Source organism: Dasypus novemcinctus, chromosome 31, assembly GCF_030445035.2.
Source record: "Dasypus novemcinctus isolate mDasNov1 chromosome 31, mDasNov1.1.hap2, whole genome shotgun sequence".
NCBI classification, from domain to species: domain Eukaryota; kingdom Metazoa; phylum Chordata; class Mammalia; order Cingulata; family Dasypodidae; genus Dasypus; species Dasypus novemcinctus.
In genome coordinates this window covers 41,654,299-41,663,004 of record NC_080703.1, presented here as the reverse complement: position 1 = coordinate 41,663,004, position 8,706 = coordinate 41,654,299, and the positions used below count along the sequence as shown (strand labels likewise).

Here is an 8,706-nt window from a genome sequence, read left to right as displayed (position 1 = left end):
GCCCAGTGGGCGCCCGGCCCGGCCTCGACCCCCCAGCGTCCGCGGGCGCAGAGGACAGGGCTCTCTGTGGAACACGGGGAGGGGGCACCCCGGGGGTCGCGGATATCTGGAGTGTGAGGGGGACGGGCTTGGACTGGGGGGAAGCACCCGCGAGGGCAAACGGGTTTGATACTCGGGACGTTTCCTTCAAAAAATGCATAGTGGAAAATTGATAGTGGGAAGGACACGGGCGTGAGCAAAAGCGGCACGTATTTCTTTCCTGGGGGAGTTTAACTTGAACGAGGGAGCTTATCTTCTAGGCGCGACCGGAAGAAACCGGGCATGCCTCGAAAATTCTAGAACATTCTCTAGGTCGCAAGGTCGGGGCGTGGAGAAGGCTGAGCGGTGGGGCAGTTGGGGGCAGCGAGTCATGTGACTTTGGGACCCACTCCAGCGCTCTCCCCCCACGGGAGCGACTGGTTACCACCTTTGTCCTTCAACTTGACTTTTGTGCTGAGGAAAAGCATGTGTTAGTCTCTGAACTGGCGAAATGGCGGATTTGTAGACTCTGAAACCTCTCCCAGTACTGGCACCTAGCGATGCTGGTTAAAAGGGTCGCGAACCTTATCTTTAATACACCCCTAAGAAATGAAGGTCAGTCCCGAGGGGCCAAAAAGCAGACTGAAAACCAGATCAGTGCCTTGAGAGCGGACTTCTCTTTGGCCCTGGGTGTGGGGCTGGTCTGTGGGGTCACCAGCCAGACTGGTGTGCCCAGGAGTGACTTGCCGGTTTGGGCACTGGAGAGCCTCAGGTGGCAGTGGTTGAGGGATTTAACACATTTTTCATATTTTGTATTCCATAAACAATCCCTAGTTATTTTTCTTTAGCTCATGAATTTTTCAAATATTGGTGGTATTTTTTGGTATCTTATGAAACCTTCACACATGATGGAGAAAGGAAGAATAGTTATTTAAGATCAAAATTGACTATTTCAGTGTGTTAAGATTGATGGCATAATTTGTGTAAGTTCAGAAATAAATATATTGCTTCCTTCTTCTCTAGAGTCTACCGGGAGGTTGAATAAAAAAGGCTGATAATTTTAAACTCCTCTGCAAATTCTTCTATGATCCTGAAGGTTAGGACCTGTGATAGAAGATCTGTGATTAGTAAAAGGCATTCTCAAACTTCATTTGTAAGCCGTTTTCTTGATTTTTGTGGTATCTGCCCTGAATCTCTATACTACTATTTAATAATTTTAAAAAAAAATGACTCAATATTGTCCTAAGCAATATTTATGAAATAAGATTTGCTGTGTTGATTTTTTTTTTAAGTAAAGAAGGTTAAAAAAAATATGTAACTATTAAAATTTAGAATGTTATTTGTCCATGTGTCACTTAAAATCAAGACTCACTCTCCCAAGGCTATGGGTAACATACTTTTGGGAAACATTTGATTAGCAGAACTCTTTATCTAGCCTTTGGGTATGCAAAGTAGGCCCAGAGGGAGTAGGGGTAGAGTACCAAATTGTTTTGCATAATAAAATGAGAGTAGTTGAATTTCAAGCGGAAAACCCCAGCAGAACTGGAAAAGTGTGAATTCGAGAATTGGGAGGTAAGAAATAACCTTGCAAAGAAGTTGGAGCCTACAGTGAAAGGTGCTATCAGTAGATTAGACAGCTGAGGAGGTTTTAAAAATTCAAATGCCTAGGTCTCACTCCAAACTAATTAAATAAATCATCCGTGGTTGAGATCCAGGCATCAGGTATTTTTTTGTTGTTTTGTTTTTAATGTTTCTCAAGTTATTCCAATAAACAAGTTTGAAAATTGGAGCTATAGAACCTTGCTACTCAAGTGTGGCCTTCAGATCAGCAGTCAACCCTACTGAATCAGAATCTGCATTTTAACTAGATCTCCAAGTGGCTCATATGCAATTTAAAGTTCAAGAAGCACTGCCATAGAGATGATTTGTCAGAAGAACTTGCGTCCCTGGGTTGGAGAATCCCTCACCTTATAAGGAAAGAGACTGCTTTCCTAGGCTCTCTTGCAGCTAGAGTCTGGCCATGTGACCAATATAACACCAATGAGATGAGTCCACCCTAAATTTTGAATAGGGGGATTAATGATGCCCTAAAGCAAGGACTGCAGAGAATACATGCTGGGGCAGGATGGGGACCACAGTGGCAGCGGTGGCCTCTGGTCAAGCGGCAATGTCCCCTGCCAATGTCGTTAATTGTGCAAGCTGTGGTAGAATTCAGGGCCCAGTGGTGGCAGCTGAGACTTCTTCACCACGCTAGTTCTGCAGGATTTCATGCGCCATTCCTAGTATTTGCATCCTTTTGGAGATTGTACACACTAGCCTCCCAATAAACTTTTTAGTCAATCCCTATCCTGCTTAAATCAGGCAGAATTTCTGTGGCTATTGCTTGCAATAAAGACCCTTGACGAAATAGATGATGATTAGTTTTAGAAGAAGGTTAACAGATAGCAGATTTACGGTTCTTAGCACTTTGATTATGTAATATAACGCCTCTCCATTGCTTCCAGCCTTCAGTAAGGTGACACTCATACCCAAAAGCCTTGTGGCAGTGATGTTTTGTGTGAGGGGTATCAAGAAAAGAACTTTTTTTCTCTCTGTAACAAGATGGCATAGACAGAGACTTGTATGCTAGGCAGTGAGGTGATCCACAGAGGAGATAATTCAGCAGGAGCAGAAGCTTGAAGTGGGAAGTGACCTGGTAAAGCATAAATCATATCCTCAGAATTCCCAGAGCGATAGGAAGAGACATATGTGTGGTTCCCACTGCATGCAGGCAGGGATTTGTGCCAATTCCATTTGAACCTCAAGTTATGGTGCCTTAGCTACTATCACACCCAATGTAGCAACACATGTCTTACGTGCACTTGCGTGTACTTGTAGAGAGGTGTGTCCACTAAGCAATACTGCTTAAGCCCTGCTTGTTCACCTTGAACTCTAGCACCTGCATAATAGCTTATTCATTCCACATTTAATATCCTAAGCCAGTGGTCTGAATTTGGGGATTGGTCTAAACCAATTTTCACAATGGTCTGTAAGACGTGCCTAAACATCTAACTCTGAAAGGCAATTGGCTTATTAGAAGAAATGGTAATGATAATAAGCACTGTTGTGGTGCTGAGTATGTTGCAGGCACCGTTCTAAACATTTTCATTGCATCACAATGAAGCAAAACTCCCCAAACCAAACCAACCTGTAGCAGCAAATGGCCCCAACACACTCAGCCCTTGAGGAGGCTACCCATTTAACAAAAAAGAAAAATTCCTGTATTACCTTCTGAATTTATCTGTCAGAGCACCTCATACTCCTTTTCCCAAATGCTGGGATCAAAGTTAAAGGGTTTCACAAGCTTATCTTCAGCCCTGGTCCACATGCTGGCCCCTGCTCACACACAGGCTCAGCTTTTTCTAAGTCAAGAGGCATCACAAAGAAATCACTTGTGGAAGGAGCAAGCAGAAACAGCTGGTAGAATTCACGCTTCTTTCCTCATGTCACTTTTACCATTTCTATAGTTTTATTCTTCTTTGTTTAGGTTTTTCCTTTTTCTTATTCATTTTGTTTTTATTTTTTTAAGATTTATGTTTTTAAATTTATTTCTCTCCCCTTCCCACCCCCTCCCACTCCCCTGTCTGCTCTCTGTGTCCATTTTCTGTGTGTCTTCTGTGTCTGCTTGTTTTCTTGTCAGTAGCACCAGGAATCTGTGTCTCTTCTCATTGCATCATCTTGCTGCGTCAGCTCTCCGTGTGTGCAGTGCCACTCCTGGGCGGGCTGCACTTTTTTCGCACGGGGTGGCTCTCCTTGTGGGGTGCACTCCTTGCACGTGGGGCTCCCCTATGCAGGGGACACCCCAGCATGGCACGGCATTCCTTGCGTGCATCAGCACTGCACATGGGCTAGCTCACCACATGGGCCAGGAGGCCCTGGGTTTGAACCACAGACCTCCCATGTGGTAGGCGGACGCTCTATCCATTGAGCCAAATCTGCTTCCCATTTTCTTATCCATTTTAAAGAATACAAGTAATACATGGATATGTTTCTCCCTTTTGACCATTAACCCTGAATCTCAGATCCTTCCCCAAAGTTTACCATGGCTGGTAGTTTGTTGTGAATCCTTTCATATGCTTATGTAAAATATTTGCACTTGTAGAAAATACTTATACTAATAGAAAATGTGTAGTACCTTTTAAGTGTAGAAAATATATACTATACTTACACTATGTATTTGTATTTATAGAATATAGGTATGTGTGTGTCTGTATATCTGTGCAGCTATGTATATACACATATATATACACACTATGGTGTTGGGTGTGTGTGTTTAATACAAATGGTGTCATACTGTATGTATTCTGCAATTCGATTTTTCTTTTAATAATATGACTGAGATATCTCTTGTCAGTATATAGATCTATTTCCTTTTAACTGTGGCATAGTTTTATACAATATGAATATACCATAGTCATTCCTTGGGCATTGGACATTTAGGTTGTTTTGACTTTTTTAACTGTTACAAGCAATGAACAATGAACCTATCTCATTGAAGTCACATGAGTACTTCTTGGGGGGTAAACACCAAGAAGTATAACTGCTGGGTCATGGAATATTCACATTTCAAATTTTAATAGCTATCAGGAAACTGTCCTGCAATGTGTTGTACCAAAATGTACCAATTTACACTCTACCAGCTAGCTGTGTGTGAGAATCCCCATCTGTCTATCCACTTACCAATGTGGGCATGATCACGCTTTAATTTTTGCCACCCCAATGGGAGAGGAGTGGCATCTCATCTTCGTTTTGCTTTTCATTCCCTGATCGCTCATGGAGTTGCGCCTCTTTCTACCATTGACTGGGCTCCTTTTCTGTGACTGGCCTGTTTAGAGACTGGCGTTTCTCTTTTGGGTTCCTTATCTTTTCCAGATTGATCTGTGAGCTTCTGACTTTCTTCTTTATTTTCCTCCTCAGCTCCTTGGGCAAAGGGGGCAGTGGCCATAGTGCATTTCTGACTTTTGAGTCCAATGTAATGAGCTAGAGTGACATCCATTTCCAAGAATTTCTTTCCCTAAATTAAAGAGGTTTAAGCCACAAACAAAAAGAAAGGGAAATCTCGTGTGTTGAACCTTCTAGTGCCTTCAAGTATCAACTCCTTCCTGGACATCCTCCTAACAAATCAGATGATAGTTTTCATTTAAGACAGTCAGTCCCTCACTTTCGAAGAACACTTCTAGGAACTAAAGGAATTGCTGAAGAGCGGGAGAACTATTAGGTGTGATTTCCAAAGGTTTCCTACATTCGTGTTTTTTAGGCAATGTGACAATCTCAAAGAAATTTGCTGTGAGTAACAATGTGCTGAGGCCCAACAGCTTCTGAAGTTCTGTTCTTGCCTCTGATCCTCTCAGTTCAAAGTGAGAATATCTGTAGAGAAAAGAAGTGAAACAGGTGAATAAATACAGTATTCTCAGGGCCAGCGCTTAGAGATTAGCAGGAAGGTTTCTGGCAATAACCTGCTTAGCACAAACAAACATTGGTCTCTGATCTCTCTAAAAAGGAGAAGCTACGCTGTTTCTTTACCACATTCTTGATATTTCCTGTGTCCTCTGTGAAACTGACTGAAAAAGTCTGTGTATAACTTCAGAACCACCGTGGCTCTGCTTTTGACAAGAGCTTCATTTTGTATAGGTGCAGCCTGGACAAAAAAGCGGAAGAGTCATCAGAGAGAAGAATAGAACACAAGAAAACCACAGAATAAAGAAAGAGAAGACACAAAAAGAAGAGATCATTGAGGGACTTTAAAAAAAATTGCTGAGGGACATATTCCTTTGTCATTTCCCATATTTGGTCCGTCAGCAAGTTGTTAGTCTTCCTTTAAGTTAATTCTCTACCACGTCTTAGTTTCCCTTCCCACCATCTTCATTTAGACCATAGGGTGTCCCCTTGGTTTAGACAAATGCATCATGTTCTCTTAATTTTGTACCTGGATGTCTCAATGGTATATGACTATGTGTCTCCACCAAACACTACTGTCATCATATTGTTCTGCTCACAAAACTTCCAGGGTTCCATAGTTCCAGCTTTATTTAAGATTTTCAGCTGGCTTATGGAAATCTCCTATGACCCCACCCTACCTAGCTCTAAGCAGACTGTGAGGCCCTTTGAGCCAGGAAATCCTGTTCTTCAAGCTAATCCAATCTCTCTCTTTTTTTTTTTAAAGATTTATTTTTGTTGCATGTTCTTCTTTGTCCGTTTCTGTTGTAGTCAGCGGCACGGGAATCTGTGTTTCTTTTTGTTGCGTCATCTTGCTGTGTCAGCTCTCCGTGTGTGTGGCGCCACTCCTGGGCAGGCTGCACTTTCTTTCATGCTGGGCGGCTCTCCTTACGGGGCGCACTCCTTGTGCGTGGGGCTCCCCTACGTGGGGGACACCCCTGCGTGGCAGGGCGCTCCTTGCGCGCATCAGCACTGCGCATGGGCCAGCTCCACACGGGTCAAGGAGGCCTGGGGTTTGAACCCTGAACCTCCCATGTGGTAGACGGACGTCCCAACCACTGGGCCTAGTCTGCTTCTCCTGATCCATTTTTGTGTGTATAAATTAAGGGCCTTTGACTAGATTGTGGGACCCAGGGTGGCTCTTAACCCTCTTACTGGGGTCCATTATAAACAGAGGAATAAAATGTCAAAGATACAGAAAAAAGCTGCAGAGACAGAGAGGAAGCCAGAAGCTGAAATCAGTGCAACACATGCTGAGAGGAAACCGCCTGAGCCAGAAGATAAAAGCAGCAAGGCCCAGAGAAGGGAGAGACAAGTGGATGTTGCCGGGCGCCTGGCCACCCACAGCTGCAGCTCTGGGAGAAGGGAGCTCCTGAGGGTGCCTTGACTTGGACACTTTCACAGCCTCAGAATGTAAGTTTTTAACCTAATAATTCCCTGTTGTATAAGCCAACCCATTTCTGGTATAATATACTTAGCCAACAAAACGCTGCTTCACAAACATTCCCTTTTCCTTCTGCCTCCCCTTTTCCTCCATTTGGAATGACTTTGCAGCTGGGCTTTTCCTCTCTGAATTCCACCTTCCCCTGAGGGTCAGGTCAAGTGCCCCTTCTCTGAGAAATCTCCTCTGTTCCTGTTCCACCTGTACTTTCCTCTCTCCTGTCCATTTCAGCACCCACAGCATATACCATGCAATTTCAGATGACATCACTTTAAAAATCTAAATTGGCATGAAGTCTGGATGGAAACGGTCCCAGCATTGGTGTTGAATCTCAGTGGTATCTGGGCACATTGGCACCTCTGCGATTCTTTGTGTAGTACTGAAAAGCATGCCTTATCCTTGCACAGCAGATTCCTGAGTATGGAAGGAAAGAAGGAGCTCTCTTCTTCCATCTCTCTTTTTCACTTGGGAGGTAAATCTTTCCTAGCAGCCCCTAAGCAGACTTCCTTGCATGTCCCATTGGCCAGAACAGTGTTTATTCCTAGCTCTAAGGGACTCTGGGTAAGGACATAGCTGACAAACGGAGAAGGCCCTCACCAGAACGACCTGACCAGATTGCCGGCTTGATCTATTTTTTTGAAAGAGTTAAGGCTTTCTAGTTCTTTTTGTCCTTTTTATTTTTATGAACACTCCCCCTCTGCTTTAAAATATGCAAAAAGAATACTATTAGCCCAAAATAGAAACTGTGGTGAGGTTATTTTAGAGACATAAGATTATGAGTATTCAAACTACTTTTTCATATTAATCTAAATCTTTCAAATTTTCCATACAGACCATGAATTACTCTTAGAGTTTGTAAAAAAAATGTTAGTTTCAAAATAGGGAACTAGGAAAAAAGATATTTGGCCATTTGTTTTTAAAATTTTTTAAAAATTTTTAATTATCTTTCTTTAGAGTTAATAGATCACACAAAACATTACATTAAAAAACATGAGGTTCCCATATACCCTACCCCCCACCTCCATCAATATTTTATTTTGTATTTTTTTGAAGATACATAGATCACATAAATGTTACATTCAAAAAAATATAAGAGGTTCCCATATAACCCCCACCCTTCCTCACCCCACTCCTTCCACATCAGCAACCTCTTTTGTCATTGTCTTTTACTGAACCTGTGGTTGGCACTAGGGTTGGTGTATACTCAGGAGACTTGAACCTCTGGACTATCCGTGTGCCAGCTGGGCCCTGAGCCTCAGCAGAGTTGCAGCTCCTACCCTCTGGTTCATTGGACTTACCCAGGTCAGCTAACAGGGAGGTGAAGACGGTCAACCACCACACCAGGGAACTGAGAGTGCCTACAACTGTAAGCAGGAGAATTGCATCCAGCATCCATGCAGAATCTAAGCCCCCTCTGGAGTTAGCGGCAGAGTGGACATCACCATTCCAGGGCCCACAGGATGGAGGAATAAATTATGGATTACAGTGGATTTACTGATATTATACTATGGAACTATTGTGACTAGTTATGGAAGAAATTGTACCATTGGTTTTAAAATTTCCTTATTTTGTTTAAGGGTATGCTAAACTTTATATCAGAAACTAAATTTGGCCTTAAAATTGAAAAGTGTAAATGTTGGATTGTAATTCCCTTTTACCTTGGAATAACAATTTTAACATACTTTCAAGGCCACGTGTTACCAAATTACAAGTCTTCCCTTACAGAGCTTTAAACATTCTTATTTAATCTAAAACATGATTTAAAAATGAAC

The 8,706-nt window shown here is 42.7% G+C and overlaps 1 long non-coding RNA gene across 1 annotated transcript; it reads left to right on the top strand.

The window, feature by feature from the left end:
• Nucleotides 1-329: 329 nt before the first annotated feature.
• On the top strand, nucleotides 330-6,304 carry LOC131277058 (uncharacterized). The gene is made up of 3 exons (XR_009184244.1): nucleotides 330-633; nucleotides 1,042-1,171; nucleotides 5,689-6,304. It is a non-coding gene; the product is annotated as an uncharacterized lncRNA (long non-coding RNA).
• Nucleotides 6,305-8,706: the final 2,402 nt, after the last annotated feature.